At 46.1% G+C, this 21890-nt stretch overlaps 1 protein-coding gene across 1 annotated transcript in view; it reads left to right on the top strand.

Annotated features, from left to right (window-relative positions):
• Positions 1-220: 220 nt before the first annotated feature.
• Positions 221-21890, top strand: part of DNAH1 (dynein axonemal heavy chain 1) — a 295393-nt gene continuing 273723 nt past the window's right edge. The window contains exon 1 of the mRNA XM_054976957.1: positions 221-274. The gene's annotated coding sequence lies outside the window, so the exon portion shown is untranslated. The remainder of the gene's footprint in view (positions 275-21890) is intronic.

Below are 21890 nucleotides of genomic sequence, written 5' to 3'. Positions count from 1 at the left end.
GGGGGGAAGTAACAAAATGAAGCAACAGAGACAAACTGCACTAAAGACAGGCAGGAATAGAAGAAACTTCTGAAAGTTGCAAAGAAGAAATTTTCTTCGAAAAAGCTTGCTTTTAGGGAGGGCGCAGTTAAGCTCCCCCACTCCCGTTGGAGTGGTTTAACCGCCTAGCAACTGTCTTCGGCGTCTGAGGCTTGGAGACGAAACAGTTGTCCCTCGCAAAAGGCAAGACTGGCCGTGGGTGCGTAGAAAAGATACTACTTGTCGCGGCAGGAAGGTGGGAAATTAACCCTAATGGCGCTGTGGTGGGAAACCGATATGTCCTGTCTGGTAAAGCCTGAGCAGTGCGACGAGTCCCGGATTTCTTCTGCCTGGAGTTGGGAGGCGGGCGGGAAACAGACCCTTGCCGAGCAATCCTGTGAAGTTTCTCCATGCTAAGCTCAGTGAAATCAGTCAAGTAACTGCATAGGTTTGTTTTTCTGGCTTCTGAAAGCGTCCTTCCCAGCAAACCATCCTGTGCTCTGTAAGTTTTCATCCCCTATTGAAGGTCGCCTCACATTCTGTACTATTTATACTTGCAGGCTAGGTATAAGTTGCCCTCTACACAAGTGTAGTTAAATACATGGCACTGCCATATACTGAATGATACCTTTGATCTACCGAGGTAACACTGGCAGCAGTTCTCCAGGGTCAAAGGTTAAGGTGTTTCACATCACCTGCTATCTGATCTTTTTAATGGGGGCGGGCGGTGACAGATAGTGACAGCACCTGCTGGAAATCCACAGCCAACTGGTGTGCACAAGTAGTGTGAAAACACATATGCCACACATATGTGGGATTCATCACGTTGCACAATGATTTCATGTGGATTTCATGCATTTTCCTATTTGGAAATGATTTCTATGGAATAACGATACAATGCATAAAGTGGCCCTCAGGATATTTATCATGTGGTACTTAGACAGTAACCTCATAAGTTAGTGATACTGATTTATCCAACTTGACCAAGCCAAAGAGGAAAGGCACTGACCATTAAAATGTTTTCCAGTAGTTGCTTTGGAGGCCATCAGCTAATCCCATCATATTGTTTGCAGTTAGAATATGTTGTGCTCTCTTGAGGACATAGCTGGCTGGTGTTTACATTAGACTCAGTGTGAAATATTTCCATTCATATATCAGTTGTTTTGTCAAATTGCCTCAGTAGTAGGATCCTGTCCCTTTTCTGTTAAATGCCATAGTTGCCCATTTCAAGCAATAATAGGGGTCAGAAACACCAGTTATTAGGGCATTAGGCTAAGGTGCTGGGAGTGTTTACATGTTTTTTGCTAACACAATTTAAGAGTGGCACCTGCCAGAAATCTAGTTGGCAAAATGTATCCAATTGTAGGGCAGATATTTGTGCTAGGTAGTCAGTGTGATCTTTGCTAGCTTTTTGGATAGACTGGTTGGACCAGTCCTCCTGATCTTATTGGGCAGAGAGGTGGTCAAAGCACTGCAGCTGTAGACCTGAGGATGTGGGAAAGATTCCTCTTCACAGTCAGTGGAAATGTTAAACAATATGCGGGCAAGCTTTAAAAAAGCTCAAGATCTTCATCTTGAGCTTCTATTAGTCTTGGCAATCTGACTAAGATGTTTCAGTTTGAGGCTTATTGAAGCCACAAATGGATCCAAAATCAGAATTATATATTCACTGATTTCAAAGTGCATTAATTGTGCTTTTAATGCTTCTTACAAGGCTGAAAATTATATATCCACTTATGTAGGAGTAAACCCCATTAAACTCAGCAGGACTTACTTCAGAGTAATTATTTGTCAACTTGGGTTTTACATGCATTTTTGCATCTTTTATAACCCTTCAACGTGGATAGGTTGCTCTATTATTGTTATGTCATTGTTATTATTATACAATTTAAAATAATAAATGTATCTTTTTTAAAAGTAACATCTAAAACTGCTCTTACTAAAAAGATATATAGTGTTCTCTCTTGTCTTTATTTTGGTCTGTTATCAATAAAATTGGGTAACTCTTATTTAACTGATTTTTATTATTGCTTTCTATAGAGGAAAAACAGCATTTAAAAACATGATAGGAAAATGGATCATAAACAAGACCAGAGCTTGGCAATTTTTTACACTGGCTTATAGCGTTGTTTTGAGTCAGGCTAGATTCACTATGGAACAGAAAGGCTTTTGGTACAATAGTTTCTCATACTTGAGTATTTTAGCTGCCTTTCCTGAGCCCATCCTGGTCTCCTCATCTGCGCTGGAAACAGCATTCATTCCTGGAACACTTAATAACTGTGCTTATACACTACTCTTCTAGACAGATTAATGCCCCGCTCAGGGAGGTAAACAAAGTCAGTATTATTATTATTACCACAATATAGCTAGGGGGCTGGGGCTGAGAGGAATGGCTTACCCAGAGTCACCCACTGAGCTCATGGCAGTAAGCACCAGCAGTGAAGTTTGGGAAGCTGTCCTGCACACTATGAACATTTGTGCTGTCTTTATCATAACATGTGAACTCATAATCCATACCTTTACTATGAAATATCTAAAATTTAATTGGAAGATCTTTTTCTCAAATTCTAAATTTGGGGATGGGATGCTGGTGGTTGTGGTTACTCAGAAGTGACTGAAATTGGCTGTGCTTATAATTGGTTAATGATTGCTTCATATGTCCTTGATCTGTGTCCTCCTGACATTAAAACAGTTTCTGGAGTTTATCCTTCATATATTAGGCTCAAATTAAGCCATGAATACTTCATTTAGGAAAAACTATATAGTTAGCACCCAATAGGCATTCATTGCCCTGCTTGTAGTCACTGGAAGATATTGAGGGTTGGTGTTTTTGATAACTACGCTATTGGTTTGGTATTCAGGAGAAGTCTCAATGTCATTTTCATATGTACATCTGAGGTCAGATTTTGTGGGATGGGGAATCACTGTCTTAAGAGACTGCAAGAGTCTCAAGACAATGTACTATACTTTGTCGAAGGCTTTCACGGCCGGAGAACGATGGTTGTTGTGGATTTTCCGGGCTGTATTGCCGTGGTCTTGGCATTGAAGTTCCTGACGTTTCGCCAGCAGCTGTGACTGACATCTTCAGAGGTGTCACACCGAAAGACGGGGATCTCTCAGTGTCAAACTCAAAGAGAGATCCCTATCTTTCAGTGTGACACCTCTGAAGATGCCAGTCACAGCTGCTGGCGAAACGTCAGGAACTACAATGCCAAGACCACGGCAATACAGCCCGGAAAATCCACAACAACCAATGTACTATACTGTTCAGTATTTGTATTAATATATGGATTGCGTACGTTTAAGTTCTTTTTAAAATCTAGTACATTGTGCTTAGTCCCTAGAATGAATGTGACATTAGGAATGCATAAGCAGTCTAATAGAGTGAATGAATATATTTCTCTCCTAGATTTATCAGTCCGCTAATCTGAGGCTGCCCTTTTTCGCCTTTTATTGTTACTAGGATTGATTTTTTAAAAGTAATTTTCACTTTGCCCGTTAAAACCATTGAGTCATTTTGAACTTCATTAAAAAGCAATGGTTTTTTAGCCTGTTTGGTTGAAATGTTGGATCAAAGAGATAAAGCTGAAGCGCTAGATCAAAAGCTCATGCCAGACGGTAAGAAAAATGTGTGGGTGTTCAACATCTTGGATATGTAATCCTGGCTTTGACTAAGAAATTGAAATTGTAGTTTTGCCATCATGTTACACACATTGTGGTTTATGTTGTATCAGCATTCTATTATGGCATGATCTCCATTTGCTTAATATTAAACAGCTTTGTAAAGAATAATGCTTAAGTCTTACCCTGAAATTTTTTTTTGAGGTGTTAAAGAACTTGTGGTATATCTGAAGAATGCTTTCAGTTATGTGATCTGTGGATGAGGTACATATTAACAAATATGTGGTGTCAGCATCAGTGAAATGGGTTTTACTTGTTTATTCTGGTTATGATTACAATTCATTTAATATAGAAGAAGGCTTTATTAACTTATTTCTTTGTGTAAGACATTTCTCAGAGATAAGAAATATTTAAGATTTTGGAAAAACATTTTCAATGCTACAAAATATAATTTTGCAGCCAGTCATGATTGAAATTCAACATAGTCAGTGCCTTTGGAACCAGTTTCTCTCTCCCCCCCTCCCCCAAATTATCTTTCTGGAAGAAAAATATCTTTTGAAATGACATGTGAATATAAACATCTGTGCCCTTTTGCGTATTTAGCTTGTGTTCCCAACTCCTTGGAAGTATAGAGAAGCTGTCAGAATATCTGCATCAAACCCCAGCTACATGAAATCTTTATGATCAACTATGGGCAAGGTGATACTAGGAGACTGCTGTACTTCCCCATGGCCTCTGACCTATTGGATTCTGCAGGGTTTTTTTATCTCCCATATGCATTTTAACATCAACATGAAACTACTGAGGAAGGCCAACAGGAGCCTTGGGAGGGGCAGTAGTATGCAAATGACACCTAGCTTTATCTCTTGTTTTCAAGGGCTCCCAAGGAAGCCTTGAGCTTGCTTAATTGTCTAGAATCAATGACAGGGTGGATGAGGGTGCTTAATCCATGCAAAATTAGTGTAGGTTGGAGATTGTATTTATAGGGGAGGTTAGTTCAGTCAGTGTTGGATATGTGTTACTCCCTCTGAAACACTAGGTTCACAGTTTGGGTATGTTTTATAGCCTGGTTTTGTTCCTGCTGTGGCCAGGACTAGAGATGGGCACGAACTGCATTACGAACTTCAAAAACCCACGAAAATGGCAATCGCGTGATCACGATCTGGCGGTTCGTGATCGGCCACGGCCAATGAACCAGCGGTTGGAAGAAGCCTGGTTCGGTGCGTTCGGCCACAGTTCGGGAAGCCAGACACTCAGGCGCCAGCAATCAATTCCCCTGGCAGTGGAGCCGGGGGAATGCCTGAACTCTGTCTGCGCTCCTTCTGTCGCCCTGGAAACCCGAATGGAAGCCCAGCTTACCTTGATCGGTAGGTCTTCTTTCCAACCATGGAGCTGCAAAGCGGTTACAAGTTGGGAGAAGACACCCAGGGGAGGGAGGGGGAAGGGCGTGTCCTGTAGCCACGAGCACTCCAATCTCATCCCTACAAACCCTGATAGGCAGCTCTGATGGCCAAACACAGACCTCCTGCATTGCTCAATGGGACCTGTGCTTATAAATAGCCATGGGCTTTCAGGCTGTGTTTCACTTTCAGCGAGCAGTGGAGTGGGACAGAGCTCTTGCTTGCCACTTGCTAGCCTTTGGGGAGAGAGACTGAGAGTATAATTGAGATTGGATTTGGGGGACAGGGATCTATCTCCTCTGGTTCCAGGGCTGCTGGCTGGCTCTGGGGCCAAGCTCAGTGGGCACCTCGGCTGAGAGCTCACCCTGATTATTCATCAGTGCCTGATCTGTTCAGGTCTGTGGGAGTGGTGGGCTAGGGCTGTAGTCCCTCCTTCCCTCTGGTGCCAGGGCTGCTGCCAGGCCCTGGGACCAAGCTCAGTGGATACCATGGCTGAGGGCTCACATTACTGCCTGATCTGTTCAGATCTGTGGGAGTGGTGGGCTAGGGCTCTAGTCCCTCCTTCCCTCTGGTGCCAGGGCTGCTGCCAGGCCCTGGGGCCAAGCTTGGTGGGCACCTTGGCTGAGGGTTCACAGTATCATCTCCGTTCTTCTCAATTGTTGTTTGCTGGCACAATGAGGCTTCAGGTGGGAGAAAAGAGTGGTCGTGGGGGGAAGTGCAGAGATTGTCCCGGTTGCAGCATGGGAAGCAGTGCTGTGCAGGACTCTGGAGCAGCAGAGACCCTCACTCCCCCAAAATCACCAGTTGCGGCTGTGGAGGTCCACCCATCACTCCGTCTTCCATTGCCAGCTCCGTGGCATATCCAGCAGCAACCCTAGGTCCTCCCTTCCCTGGAACTGTTAGTGGGCCACGGTTCAACCTCAATGTTTGGTGGCACTTTTGGTCCCTTCCTACTGACCCCTGCGTGGTGTGGTGCTGTGTGTGTGAGGGCCTAGTGTGCAGGGGCAATGACCCGAAGCACCTGTCATCGACAGCCCTGACTCGGCATCTGAAGAGGCACCACCCGAGCCTGTGGTCTCCGTCCTCGACCAGCATAACATCCATCATGGGGAGATGGAGGGCCACCAGCTCGTCTGATCTGGGATTGATGGGAGGGTCTCCAGAATGCACCCCGAGCAAGAAGCCTTGCCTCGAGGGTGCGGCTGGTGGGAGCGGAAGGGTCAGGCAGGCCACCCTGGGGGAAGTTGTTCCATCGGGGTCGGGGGTGGCTTCGCTGAAAAGGGTGAGGTCAAGGGCTCAGGAGGCGGGTGTTCGTGTGGTGGCTCAGATGATTGCCCTGCAAGGCTTCCCCCATCGGTCATGGAGGGCGTGGGCTTCCAACTGCTGCTCCAGCACTTTGCCCCATGGTTCTCCATGCCTTCACAGTGCACCATTGGGCGTCGAGTCGTGCCCACCCTGTACGAGGCAATGCGAGACATGGTGCACAGAGACCTGTCAGCTGCTCAAGGCAGAACAGTGCACTTCACGGTCGACCTGTGGAGTGGCTGCCATCACAGGTACCTTGCCATCACCACCCACTGGTGGCAACTAGAGGACCTCCGCCTCCCCAGGCCAAGATCTGTCAGCCGTAAAAAGGTGCCCAGCTTGACACCGGGCTACAGGGCGGTTCTTCTTCAGGCCCGGGGGATGGATGAGGTCCACACCGGGAAGAACATCGCCGCTACTGTCAAGGCGACTCTGAGGGAGTGGACGTCCGAGGTGGAAGGGTTTGTTTGTGGCTTCATGGTCACGGACGTGGGAGCCAACATGTTGGCAGCCCTGAAAGAGGCATCCCACCCAGGCCTGGTGTGCATGGCGCACAAGCTGCACCTTGTGATGCGGGATGTGCTTGGGCTGGGGAGCAAGCCAAGGGACAGCTGGGATGAGGGAACCTTGCGGACGTGCAATCTGTAGGACAGCTGCCGTCGCATTGCTTCCCACTTCTCCCGCAGCATAAACTCTTCCTGCGAGCTGTTCCAGAGGCAGGGGGAGGCAGGGGACCCTGAGCACCAACTCTTCCAGGACCTGCCCACCCGCTGGAACTCCACCTATGACATGATATGTTGTCTGGTGGAGCAGAAGGGCGCATTCCATCCTGTCCTCTTCGGATGTGCTGAGGAGGGGAGAGGAGTTGAGCCTCAGCTCCATGGACTAGAGAGTCCTTACCCAGATGTCCTGGATCCTGAAAAACTTCAAGGATGCCACTGAGCTCTTGTGCTCCTACCAGGCCAGTCTGGGTCAGGTCCTCCCTCTGATCCACAGCCTAGACCAGTTTCTGGTCCAGGAGCTCCAGCAAGGGCAAGAGCTGCTCCCCAGGGTCCGGGACTTTCTCCGAATGATCCTGGCCTGTGTCACTGAATGCCTGCATCCTGTATGCTGCGAGGCGCTATACCAACAGGCCTCCCTCTGTGACCGCCTTATCAAGGGCAGCATCGCAACGCAGGCGGGTCAGATGCAGCACTGGAAAAAGGAGCTCCGCAGAGCTGTGCTCCATTTCCAGAGACAGAGGGCAGGAGACAAGGAACCGGGCAGCGGCGAGGGGCAGGCAGTGGAGGAGGAGGAGGAGAAGGGGCAGGAGATGGGAAGAGAACCGCGTGAGGGAAGACCCACCCCAACGGACACATTCGATCTCTGGGCCTCGTTGGTGGGCTGTGTGGTTGGCCGCTGCACGGCGGGCGTGTCCCTCTCAGTGGAGTACTCGGCAGGGGCCATGGTGCGCAAGTACCTTTCTGAGCCCACCGAGCCCCCCCCATGCCAACTCGTTGCTGTACTGGGTGAGGAAATCTGACCGATGGCCAGACCTGTCCATCATCGTCACCAACATCCTGTCCTGCCCTCCCTCCAGCGTGCAGAGCGAGCGGGTGTTCTCCCACCTGGGAGACCTCCTCCGTCCCCGCCGTGCACGTCTGCACCCAGACCTGGTGGACATGTTGACGTTCATCAAGGTGAACCTCAACCTACTGGGGCACCCTTCCATGGACCTGGACCTACCAGGGCTCTGAGCCACCCTGGGGTTGTAGCCAGCCCAGCTCGTCCACAGCGGGCTCAAGCCTCCCTCAGTTCTTGGGGCTGCTTCCATGGCTGGTGACCCTTTGCCCTCCTCTCCCAGACAAGTTCCTGTTCCCTCTTTATACCTTTCCCTCTCTGAATCTGCTCAGATGCCTCCCAACCTCTCCTGTCTTTCCCTTCCCGTCCTTTCCGCGAAGGCAGGAAGGTGTGGTGCTGCCAGCTGATGCTGCTTTTGGGCACGAGGAACAGCTCTGCTGCTGTTGCCGATGTGAGAATGGCACCATACGTTCCCCCCGCCCTTCCAGGGCACCTGGTGTCCCCTCTGAGCAGGGGGGAATGAGTCCCTCCCACCCTTTCCACGAAGGCAGGAAGTTGGGTGCTGCCTGCTGCCGCCGCTTTGGACCCCAAGGGGCAGCTCAGAAGGTTTTGCTGAGCTTGACATGTTTGAACTGCATGGTGCACCCCTATCCATGTGTACCTGCTGTCCTCTCCGTGCATGGGGGGAATGGGACCCACGACCAGTCACGTGTCCTTTCCGCAAAGGCAGGAAGGTGGTTGAGGTCTGCCGCTGCTGCTTTTGGGCACGAGGGGCAGCTCAGGAGCTGTTGCTGGTGTTAGTGTGGCACCACATGGTACCCCCCCTTTCCATGGGCACCTGCTGCCCCCTCTGAGCAGGGGGAAATGGGTCCCTCGCCCTCACACCCTTTCCATGAAGGCCGGACGGTGGGTGCTGTATGATGCTTCGGCTTTTGGCCACGAGGGACAAATCAACTACTGTTGCACATAAAATCGCACGTTACGGTGGCCTCTGCCAACAGCAACGGCGGTCCCCTCTGGGCAGGGCTGAATGGGTAATGCCACCACGACTAGTCACGTCCTTTCTGCGAAGGCAGGAAGGTGAGTGATGCTGCTGACAGCCTCCACTGTGACACAGGGGGAGCGGACAAGCCTCTGCCACAGCAGTCTGTGCACTCCTTCAGGGTGGATGTGGGGTCCCTCCATTCCGGTCCTGCTGCGCAATGCGGCCAGGAAGCCTTGGGCTCAGCCCTCCTCTCCCACACAAGTATACGGTTCCTCTTCTCACCTCGCCCTCTCTGGAACACTCAGTCCCCTCCCAACGACCTCTCCGGTCCTGTCCTATTCCATCCTTTCTGCAAAGGCAAGAAGGTGGTTGATGCTGGCTGCTGCTGCAGAGTTCCTCAGTGGGATCCTCGGAGGAGGCCTTGCAGCTGTTGGGATCTTCCGACTTCACAGACCCTCTTACGACCTGTCCCTCTCTGGAGCCCTCCGACCCCTCCAAATGACATCTCCTCTCCCTTTCATCCTTTCTGGCAAGGTAGGAAGGTGGGTACTGTCGGCTGCCGCCACAGAGTAGCTCAGTGGGAGCTTCGGAGGAGGCCTCATGGCTGTTGCTGGATCTTCCCACTTCCCCTCCAAATGATATCTCCTCTCCCTCCCGTCCTTTCCGGCAAGGCAGGAAGGTGTGTGCTGTCGGCTGCTGCTGCACTGTTCCTCAGTGGGACCCTCGGGTGAGGACCCTCACTTGCTGGGGGATCAGGCCCCCCGTCCGAATGACATGTCCTCTCCTGCCAGTGCGCTCCTCTTTGGCCAGACCCCCCACTCCCTAAAAGGGAGGTGGCTCGTCACTGCCTCCCCATGCCCGCCATGCCCGGCGGCCGCCGTCAACACCCACCTTCTGTACACTGGGCCAACGTCAACCAGTGGCTCTAATTGTGTCGAGTGGGAGTTTCCTGGGGGCCTTGGATTGGAGAGGGTATAACTCCAAGCTCCCTTTTGCTATCTTGTCCAAACTTGGGTGATGGCTGTAGGGGAGAGCCTGCAAAAGACTCCCCAGGAATATGGGCTCTGTAAGTGCCACAAGGGCTGTTCCGTGCCCCACGAACCGCGAACCGGTTCGGCAACAGAAAATGTTTGTTTTGGTTCGCAATCTCGGGTTCATCGTTGGCACCAAACCGCGAACCACTGGTTCGTTAAATTTTTTTGGTTTGCGTCCATGTCTAGCCAGGACTGCTGGGATCCCTCCAGGGAAAAACTTATCTTATTACTGTTAACATATGCTCATGTGAGCTCCAGACTGCTCTGTTGTAACATTTATACATGGGCTGACTTTGAAAAGTTCTCAGAGACGTTAGTTGGTCCAAAATGCAACTGCCGTTTAGTTAACAGCGTTCATCCACTATGAACATTTCATGTCAGATTTGTTTCATAGTCACTTGCTTGCCGTTTGTTTCTAGACTAAGTTTAAAGTGCTGGTTGATACCTAAATATTTTGGAATTGGGGTAACTCAAGGTCTACCTTCTCCAGTATGAATGTGCTAATGACTGAGTTCAGATCTGTTGAAGAGGCTGTGCTTTATGGCATCCCATTGCCTTCAGTGTTATAGCTGGTGAGTTCATGATGTGCCAATGCTATCACAGCTGGGATATCAAGAATCTGGAAGTTTCTTTCCTGGGATGTGTTTGGCCCCTTCCTGCCTGAGTTTTAGAAGGCTATTTGCAGTGTGATAGGATTCTGAATAGGAGGCTGGTGCTGCAGTGTGGTTAAAGTATTGTAATAACTTCACTGGCTGAATAATACATTTTTAATGACTAAATGACAATCTGAATGGGACTAGGACACTTCTGCTAACATCCTTTCTGTGTGTCTTTTTAAATATCACATTCTAGGTATTTTATTTATTATTCAGTTAGTTTTTTGTATACACTGTCATTGTGCACTTACAGTGTACAAGAAGACTGGCCCTTACCATGTGTCATTTAAGTGACACATGGTAGTTTCAGTAAGGAATGAGGAGTAAAAGGCTGTACCAAGGCTTCAAAGAAAGAACGTCAGTTTTGCACAGTGATTAGAAGGAATTAAGAGTCATGGCAACCTACAGGTGTTCTGGGAGGGAGTTCCAGGCATAAGAAATGGGGAAAGGATAGATGTCTTTGACTGGGCAGGAGACCTTCAGATGGCTGAAGGTGATAGTGCTGAAGAAATGAATGTCACAAGGAGGGATGTATCAGGATATGAGTGTGAAGAGATAAAGGGAAGCATGACAATTTGAGGGTAAGGAGGAATTTGTGCTGGATCTTGGAATGCAAGGAACCTAGAGTAGGTTTTCTAACAGGGTTCTCACATGCTCAGCATAACATGAAAGTTAAATTATTTTTGCAGCTGGGTATCAGTAAGGGGGGCAAGGTGCGACAAAAACCAGCTAGGAAGATGTTGCTGTAGACAGGTGAGAGATTGTTAGAGTGTGAACCAGAAAGGGACATCTGTATTTCTGCTGTGTTGAAACAAGTGGAAGAATATGAGGAGCAAAAGACAGAATAGTAAAAATAAAAAGACTAAACTTTGTACTACAGTGGTGGCATTGCCAGTATATAAGGAGAGTATATAGGGAGAGGAAAACATGGGAGAAAGATGAGAAATTTAGATTAGGGCATACGGAGTTCAATACAAGAATGAGACATTCAAGCAGAAATATTCCACAGGCAGCTGGAGATGTGGAATTGGATGAAAAGAGAAAATTCAGAGAGAGGTCTGAGGGTCAAATATCTATAAGTGGTATTGAAAATCATGGGATTTAATTAAATCCTCTAGGCCCAATGTACAGAAGAGCACCAAGGATAGATCCAGGACTCCAACAGACAGAATAAAAGCAGAGTAATAGCTCTCTCTCTCGTGGAAACATTGAATGAGTGCTTGGACAGGAAGTGGGCGATCCAGCTGGGGACAAAGTCATAGAAATTTACAAGGTTAAGTAGTCAAGCAGGAGAGATAACAGAGATGTCAAAAATGACAAGAATTGTGGATTTGGGAATAAAGATGTTACCAGCAATTTTAGTGAGGGCAGTTTCCATGTAGTGAAGTGTGTGTAAACTGGACTGCATGGGATTGAGAAAGAGTTGGAAAAGACAGAGTTAAGACAAAGAGAGTAAGCAGCATTCTGTAGGAGCTTGGAGGCATAGGAGGGAAGACAGGTGGCAGTTGGAATAGGAAGATGGGTCCAGGGATGTCTTTTTGAGAATAGGAAAATCATTAGCATACTCGAATGTAGTAGGAAAGGAATCAGAGGAGAAGGATAAGTTGACTATATGGTTGAGAGGATGGAGAATGAAACGGGAGATGGCAACAAAGAACAAGAGGGAATATGACCCAGGGCCATGTAAAGGGAGTGGTCAATAGACTAGTACTCATAAGGAAAAGAATTAAAGGAAGTAGGATAAAGGAGAGCTGGAAAAAGAAGGAAATGATGGGAGAAGCAGGGAGATTAGAACAGATAGTTTTGAGACCTTTGATACCCTGTTAAGACCTGCCCTCTTCTTTCCTCATGTTTCACTCAACACTTTGCCAGCTTCCTAGGGAAATGAGAGGGGGTAAGGCAGACCTTCGTAGGTCATCAAAGGAAAAGAAGAGGCACTGAGGCTTCCTCAAGTTGATGCAATCATTAGGATCAGAGAGTATAGTAGTGTTGTTTAGACAAGGAGATCCAAGATCCAAGGGGGAGAGGATAAATTCATAATGGACAAAATCAGCTAATCTTTTCTCCTCCAGAGGTGTTCAACTGCACAATGCTGCATGGTATTGGAATGACTGAACAAGAGCTGAGGATGAGAGGCATAATAGTCTATTGGGAGATTTGTTAAATGAGTTAAAGAAGGAATGGGATGAAGACAGAATATGCAGAGTCACCCGAGTGAGAAAAGAAGGGATAAAGTTTTTGAGAAAACCGCTACATCAGTGAACTGCAGGTCATGGAAGGAGCAAGAGTTGGAGTGTGGAAAAGGGGTACTGTGTACAGTATCGGAGCAAATAAAATGATGGCCTAATTAGGGTATTCCACAACAGAGAGGTTAGAGACAGCAGAGTTCTTGGTGAAGAAGCACCTGGGCCTGAGGGGTTCTCAACTTAACTTGTTGACATCCCTAAGAAAGAGGATGGGGGTGATGTCAGATGTTGGAAATGAAGGTATAGAGAGCATCCTGGGAGTGATACAGGACTGCAGTGCAGAATTCCTAGTGAGCCCATTGTCAATTACTATAGAGTTGAATCAATAGTTGTTTACTAAATTCTTTTCAAGTCCTGCTTTATTTTCCTATATTTTGGACAGTCTGTGCCAATTTCAAAACAGTCAAGAACAAGCATAGAGCGTCCTCCTGTGCATCTGACAGATGGGCACTCTTTTGATCAAGATACTAAGCAGGAGTTTGTTTTAATTGGTGAATAGATTTCAGTGATTGCTCAGAACTTCAGGGAAGTGCCAGTGACTGTACCAGGTGTGCAGCTGTAAAGATTCAGGTCCACGGTGGGTAGATATATTGCTCTCTTCCCCCACACAGCTGTCAGTGGAATTCATTCCTGCTCTGCCGCAGCATATGCTGTTACAATTCTAAACAGAGCTTGCCAGTAATCTATATACCATATTCAGCCCGCTTACCCTGTGGATGTCATTTTAGCACTTACTGTAGATGTAAAAATATGAATGAGGTGTTAATTTAAAGCATAAAACAGATTGGTCCAAAAAAAGTTTTTTTCAGATTGCATGAAAATCACATGAACTTTAAAAAATGACAAAATCTGAGGTAAAACAAACTAATTGCCCTTGTTATGATGTCACAGAAGGTGGAGGACATGGCTTCCAGAGCTCTCATATCAGTGTATTGAAACAAGCTTCTCTCTGCACTCAGCCACTGATTTAAGTGATTTGATGTTATAGAAGGTTCACAAACATTCCCAGGAGTAATCTGTGAGTATAAAGGGTCTGGAGTGAGAAAAGTGTGCTGTAAGGCAAGGAAGGCTGACTTTCTGATGTGCCCTTTGCTTTCACAGAGGTGTTTGAACCACTTCCTCGGGGCTGGTCACAAGGGGGGAAAGCAACAAAGTTCTCCTTCAATTTGAAAGAATGCTTCAACATAACAAATGCTGATGAGAAAGGTGTGGATAGATAAGGAGGGCTGAATTTAGAAGAAACCAGTCCAAAAAAAAGTCTATGAATGTTTATAAAGTTCTACTACCAGTCCTACTCTAAATTTCAAGAATGTTTTGTTATGTTTATAAAGAAGGCATAGAATGGAACTGGCATGCTTCTTCTGGATTTCTTCTACAGAGCAGGCTTCATCAGGTCAGCTCTTCAAAAGTGAAAAGTTAGCACAGTTACTGTTTTCCATTCCTACCCACCCCCTCTATAGAACATAGAGCAAATACATCAAGAATGGCACAGCAGGATCATTTTGCATTATTGTTGTTCTACTGTTGCAGTTCAGCAGGCATAAAAGGGTCCAGCCGTGATTCATGATGTGGCCTTGGATCACAGCTGATAGCAATCGTTTATGCTGTGCTGCTAAAACAGATATAGCCAAAATATAAAATAGTTAATAAAACAGAATCCTCTGTGGAAAATTCATTCTTCAGGGCATGAGATTTCAGTACCTAAGAAAAACAGAGGTTGGGGGAGATGAGCAAGTAAAGATGAGGGGAGGGTGTGCTATAAAATCTGGAGGAGTCCTCATTCCATTCGTAATTGTCTTTTAAAAAAAACACGCTTTATATTTATATCACGGTCTTACATGAAGTTGACAATGATGGTCTTTCATTCAAGTGACTGATCAATTCCACACTCACAGCTCTAGAAATCCTGTAGTCTCAGGCATGCCAGGACCATTCCATGGGCCTGCCATTTAGTAATTCTTTTTCATAATACTGTAGCATTTAATATTTCTTTATTGTTGTTGGCTACTTTCTGTTTATGCCAGGTAACATGTCAATGGACAGGTTACCTTTAAACATTTTCCATATGGGAAATAGCATGCAAATCCCATGTATGATGATTTCTCCTGTGCCTTTTTCAGGGAATTCAGATATACTGAAAATCCCTGACTAGAAATGAATTTTTAGAAAGTTTGCAACAATTGAAGGAGCCTTGAAACAATTTGTAGTGCTTTTCCCACTGCTTATGCTATTTTATGATCTTCCCTATGCTATAAGTTTTCCAGACTTTTCATAGCAGAGGCAGTTCTAAAAAAAATACAATGAAACCAATTACCTAGATCATTTCAATCTATCTTCAAGCCTGGCTGTGAGACAGACCGGGATGTGTGTTCCTAATCAGGGGTGGCTCTACAATGAGGGCAATTGCAGCAGTTGGCTCAGGCAGCATATTTGGGGGGCGGGGCGGATCTCCTCCACTGCTCTCTCTGCTGCCTTGTTTGCCCTCTCACATCTACCTGGGAACCAGACTAGCTCTCCTTTCCTTTTTTCCACCAACCCTCTTTACAAGAGTTTAGCTATCATTTGGCTCTTGTCTAAGCAGCCAAAATAAATGGCAGGGTTTCCAGGATACGCAAAACAATGTAGCTTGCTGAACTGTTCTTAAAGCTGAGGTTGTGGGAGGAGGCAAAGAGCATTAACTGCTGTGGCTCCTGGGCATGGGCAGTAGACGAGGAGGGGCAGCAGCAGCAGTAGCAGTGACCATTGGCCTCAGGCAGTAACCAGTGTTGAGCCAGCATTGTCTCTGTTGAATTCTCTTGGACTTTTCTGTGGCTTTTAATAGCACTTAATTGTGATATCGTTCTACATTGCCTCAGCCTGTTACTGTTGGGAGTTGCAGCCATTTCTTTGCAGTGCTTTGTGTCCTACCTATTAAGTTAGTTACAGAAGGTGGTGCTAGGAGTCTCCTGGTTTATCCCATGGGAACTATCCTGTGAGGTACCCTGGTATTCTGTTTCTCATACTATTTAATATTTACAACAAAACAAACCTGACAGAGGTTATGCAAGCATTTGGGGTTTATTGTCATCAGTATGCTAATGACACTATCTCTTCTTAAATTCTAGCTAGACTATGGCTTGGAGTTAGTAATGGGCTAGATGAAAACCAATAAACTGAAGATCAATATGGATAAAACTGCACTGTCAATGATATGTGGGTCACCTGATCAGGGAAGTAAGTGGGATGGGATCATATTTACCTTGGGTGCTCCTGTTGCAGCCTTGCTACATGATGCTGACATAGTAGTTGTGACCAGGAGTGTTTGTTTCCAGATTTGCTTGGTGTGTCAGCTTGTTCTTCTGTTTGAAAATCAGGACCTTGACAATTTGGCCAATGTTCTGATAAGCTTTAGGGCTTGGATCCTATATCTTGTTTCTGCTTGTGCTGCTCATTGTCTGTTGTAAAGATAGTTCTCTGCTGCAGAGCATGTGTTCTTCTGGTGCTAAGCAATTCTGCTTATGCAAGACCAGTGCCTTTCAAGGAGCTGAAATATGCCTAGTGCAAGCGGAACATGTTCCTCAACCAAGGACCATCTTTGCAATGAACAAAGAAGAGTGCAAGCGGAAACAAGGGACAGGACACAAGCCTATTATTTATTTTGTATGGCATGTTACAAATTCTCTTGCACACTAACATGGATTGGGAATTATTGATCATTAGGGTGTGTGTAGTTCTTCCTTCATGGTTCAGAGTCAAATTTTTCTGTACTCTCATCAGAATGCAACAATATTATCTTCTTTTTCAGTTCTGTATGTAGGTAAGTCATCACATAGAAATTTTTGGTCTATGTGCTTTTGTATAAGAGCAGCACATTAAGATAATACTAGGAAAGGTTGAAATTGACCTGTAAATAGTGCAAGTTCCAAACTCAAAATTCTGCTTTAAGTAGGTACTGCAGAAATCTAGAAGTAGGATTGCTCTATTTCTTTCACGTATGATCAGCTCATGAGCGAAGTAGCAAATGGTAGTGCTATTGGTAATGCTGTTTTTTGGCTACAGAGTGGACTTCCCATGGAGATCAAAAGCAGTAATTCAAACCTCATGCAGGGCTACCTCTTCAGGAAGTCAGCAGCACTATTCAGTCAGACATCATTGCATCAATGTATATTTTCTTTATATTTTGAAGTTTATACTTGCAGTGAGGTTTGTATTAGGCTGAATCAGTTATAATAGTAATTTCCTCTGGGTGTCAGTCAACAAATCACTCCTGATGCAGACACGCATCAGAATTATCAGAGGAGGCTACCCACTGCATCTGTCTGTGTAAGAAACAATGCTCTGGCTTTGCCTCTTAATGTGTAGACACACTAAAAATGCTAAAAATAGCAACATGTAAAAACAGGGAAGATTGGATCATTGGAGGGTAGGAAAATCTTACTCTTTAACATGCTAACAGTATTTTTTTTTGCAAGTAGAAAAAGTGTTGTATGGCTCTAATGTTCAGAAAATGTTCCTCTCTGTGGAATGACATGCCTGAGGTGGTCAGGAGAGCCCCCACTCTCCTAACTTTCCACAAACAATGCAAAACTGAATTATTCAGAAAGGCTTTTTTATTGTAGAGGCGGGTGGGAGTCTCAGATGCTTTGCTAAAGAGTTAAGAACCATAGACTTCACCACTAGGTTGCCTTATGTACTATCTATTGTTTTAAATATGCGCTCCTATAAGCTACCTGTGCTTCATGTTGTCTAATGTCTGCCCTAGAATTGCTCGTGTTTGTTTTAGCATTTCTTCAACTCTGTACTGGTTTCTTACTAAAGTTCTTTGTAAACTTGTGTTTATTTACCCTATGACATTGTTTATGGAAATGTCCTTGAAATTGGACTGTACTAATCTCACACTGTGTAATCCGCCTTGAGTCTCAATGAGAAAGGCGGACTATAAATGACATAAAATAAGTAAATAAACAAATAAATGAACAAAAAGGACTCGAGAAACTGATTTACAATATTAAAAAATTAAGCACTTTCTGGGTTTTGTAGTGCAAAAGATTAAACTGAGGAAAAGTGTAGACAGAGTATAAATGAAGCAAATAAATAATAACTTCCCAGCATTCAACTCTCTATATTTCATTATTGGGGGCTTGCAGTTATCACAGCATTGTACTTCACTTGCAGTCTGGCATTGTGAGAAACACAGGAACTTCTTGGGAGTGCTTCGATCATAATCAAGTGACACACTTCTTTCTTCCATTTTTATACTATTTTGTGTTCAGGAGAGCCCCCGATCACATTTAAAAAAAAAAAATCTTAATTTTTATAACTTGCTGATATTATTTCTGTATTTATTTAGTTCAATATTGTTGTAGAAGCACATTCAGTCCTTTATCAAACGAACAAAGCAACAAAGATCCAAAAGGTTCACTGTTTCTTCTCATTTTTAACCCTGGGAAGACAGTGTGCCCTTCTCTGTTCTAACACCTTGTCTTTTGTGTTAAAAAGAAATGGCTAAAGGGCAGGCTGTTACCCTTCTGTGCAAAAGACTTACTGAAACTCTTAACATTGGGACAGGGTAAAGCACAGCTCTCTGCTGGATCAAAACTACTTTCATATCACTTAAGGGGGAAAAAACTTTTTAATTGTCTAGAAAATCCCTGAGAAAATAGATAGTCATGTGGTAGCTACTTGGAGAAACTCGTAAGGCTGAGCCAGCGCAAAAACAGATTAGGTTGACCCCTAAGGTATGTAGATTTTGCTCATGTCTTGGTTTTTATTGCCATTTCACCTTCATAATTACAATATAGCATCTGCTCAGTCACTGATCACCAAGCCTCATTCGCTAATGCCATCCCACTATGATAACAGCCATCCATGAGTGGTAACTGAAGCCAATCAGGAAAGAGCTTGCTGTGAGAGGTTAAGTTGGGCACATAAAGAATAGCTTTGGGGGCTAAATTTTGCACAACAAAAAGCTGTATTAGCCTCTTGCCAGAATGCTGAGGGCGGCACATAATTAACACCATCATTTACATAAGTATTTTTATCTAGCTTGGATACCCAAGCTCATAATAATTACTTGTACTTGCATTTAACCTGACAGCTGAATAGAATGTGTGAGATGCACTCACCGTAAGAAAAAGGCAAAACTAGACAAGTAAACAAAGACTCCTGTAGCCAGTTTCCGAGTTTATTTTAAATACTAAAAAAGATTGAAAGCAAACACTTTAGCATTTATTGTATTGTGAGGATTGTTTTAAAATTTTAGGATCTTTATTACAGTTTCTCCTTATGCTACCTTAAACTTTTTACCTCATCAGGAGGGCTTTGGTTACAACCAATACTCCTTTTCCTTCCACACACACACACACAGCTACAGGTGTTCCCTACTTTAGCCAGGATTTTAACTTCGAGAACACCTTCCCTTTGGGGATTTGAATCCCACCACTAACGCCATCTGTGGTGTTTTGCTGTCTTTATGTAACCTGTATATTGTAACTAGAGATGGGCACGATCAGCATTACGATAGAAAAATACCCACGATAACAGCGTTCGCGTGATCGGGACCCAGCGGATTGGTGCTGTCCACGGCGACCGATCCAGCGTTCGGTGGGGGGACCTTCATCGGGGCTTGATTCGGGCCATCGGGATCTGATTGGGGATGCAGACAATCAGGCGCCAGTAATCTATTCCCGGGGCAATGGAGCCAGGGGAATGCCTGAGCTGTGTTTGCCCTCCTTCTGTCGCCCTGGAAACCCGAATGGAAGCCCAGCTTTCCTTGATCAGCAGGGCTTCCTTCCAACCACGGAGCAGCAAGACACTCACCACCAGTTGGGAGAAGAGACCCAGGGGAGGGAGGGGGAAGGGGGTGTTCTGTAGCCATGGGCACTCCAAACGTTTTTTGCTTTTTAAAAAAACGGGGCTTTGTAGGAGGAATGGCTGTTTTTCTGTCTGTGACTCCGGTTTTAACCTGCTTTTAAAACACTGTATTTTGTGGGAAAACCTCATTCATGGCTCTGTGTGTGTGTTTAAAATATGCTTTTGGAAGACTGGCTGCTTGCTTTTAAAATTGGGTGGGGAGGATTGGAGGATTCTGTCCCTGCTTTATTTTAAAAGCTGGCTGAAACATATTGATGGGGTGTCTCTATTTGGAGAGGCAGGGACGGGTTAAAAACTTCCCCCTGCTCTAAGTGTGTGTGTGTGTGTGTGTGTGTGTGTGTGTGTGTGTGTGTGTGTGAACGTCCCCTCCCTGAGGGGAGGCGGCTCGTCGCCGGGTTAAAAACTCCCCCCCTGCTCTAAGTGTGTGTGTGTGTGTGTGTGAACGTCCCCTCCCTGAGGGGAGGCAGCTCATCGCTGCCTCCCCGTGCCCGCTGGGCCTGGCGGTCGCCACCACCACCCACCTTCCCACTCCCCGATCCAATCCACATATCGGAAACGGGAGATGATCGGTGTGGATCGGTGATTTGGGGTCGTCGCCGGCACGGATCCACGATCAGCTTGATCCGTAATTTTTTTTGGTTCATGCCCACCTCTAATTGTAACTCCTGAATGGCACCTTGCTACAAGGCTCTGAAACGGCCTATAATATGCTGCCTCCCTGCCTCTTGCTTTGTATTTTACAATGGTTTTCACTGCCAGCAAAGGGCTTAGTCCTCAATTTGTTTTGGATTATTGGAAGGCTTAGATATAAATGGTAGTATGACAGAATTGTGAGTGCATGGGGGGAGGGTGGCTATGAGGTAAAAAAGGGATTCTGTATTCCAGATGAAACAGATGTTTTGCTTAATAGAATTTCTTTATAAGTCATGCATCTGACAAAGAGAACTGGTTTTCGAAAGCCTATGCTACAGTAAAGTTGGTTAGTCTTAAAGGTGCTACTGGACTCTTTTCTATTTTGCTACTACAGACTAACACGGCTAACTCCTCTGGATTTATATAAGTACATCTGCTTAATGGTTGCAGAGTATTGATAAGTGTATTAGTTTCAGAATAGGTTCATAAGCTTGGTGGTTTCAAAATAGCTAAACATTCTTAAAGGTAATTTCATAGACCCAGTCTCATGGACTAATTTTCTTTGCTGCTGCCACTTAGGTTAAAAATAATAGACTCACTCACAACAATTTACTTCCCTCAGTTCTTCACTAACAGAATAAACACTCCCTTCACACACAGAGACAGAGATTCACTCAGGCTTTTCCATACAGATTCACTAAACCTGTTTGGTGTAATCGTTAGAGCCAGTTTGATGTAGAGGTTAAGAATGGCAGGACTCTAATCTGGAGAACTGGGTTTGATTCCCCACTCCTCCACTTGAAGCCAGCTCGATCACCCTGAGTCAGTCACAGCTCTTCCAGAGATTTCTCAGCCCCACTCACCTCACAGGATTGATGGGGCTGAGAAACCATTCTGCAAGGGTGTTAAGTTGTCCTGAAGGGCAGTATATAAATTGAATTTATTATAACCTGACAAACTCTCCAAACTAGAGTTTCTTACAGACTGAACTCTACAGAGGCGCACCATGTTGCGCATGCAGCTTTCGGCTGTGGCTGCCTGACGCTCTGCCGCCTCCACCGCCCTGCTGAACAGTTCCTTTTGCTCCCCTCTGTCGGCAGCTTCACTCTGCCGCGCCTCCCTCTCCACTGCGCAGGAGTCGGTCAGCTCCACCGATATTTTCTCCACCGCGCGCCGAGTCGCCTCCACGCACACGATCGCCTCGTTGCGCGGCCGCTCCCTGCGCCGTAGTCGGAGGTTCGACATCCGCTCCGCCGGAGACAAACGCCACGTTCCTGCGCCCGTGGTGTTGGCTGGGTTGGGGGGGGAAGCGGGGAAAAGGTGTTAGATGAGAGCTTTCCGCCCGCCCACCCCCCGCATGCCTGACCGCGCGACTTCCCAGGGAACAAGGGGCACGACTTACCGATGGGCTCTGGCACGGATTGCTCACCCGCAGCACCTTCTGCAGACCTCTCTGGGAGGGAATCGCCGGCGGGCTCCTCAAAGGTCTCCTCGGTGTCTTCCGCTCCACCGCCGGCCATGCCCCCGGTGTCCCCCTCCGGCTCCCCCTCCTGGCCTCTTGCTGAACGCCGACGGAGGTC

Source organism: Eublepharis macularius, chromosome 4, assembly GCF_028583425.1.
Source record: "Eublepharis macularius isolate TG4126 chromosome 4, MPM_Emac_v1.0, whole genome shotgun sequence".
NCBI classification, from domain to species: Eukaryota; Metazoa; Chordata; class Lepidosauria; order Squamata; family Eublepharidae; genus Eublepharis; species Eublepharis macularius.
The sequence above is the reverse complement of the archived record's forward strand: the minus strand, read 5'-3'. Positions and strand labels throughout refer to the sequence as shown.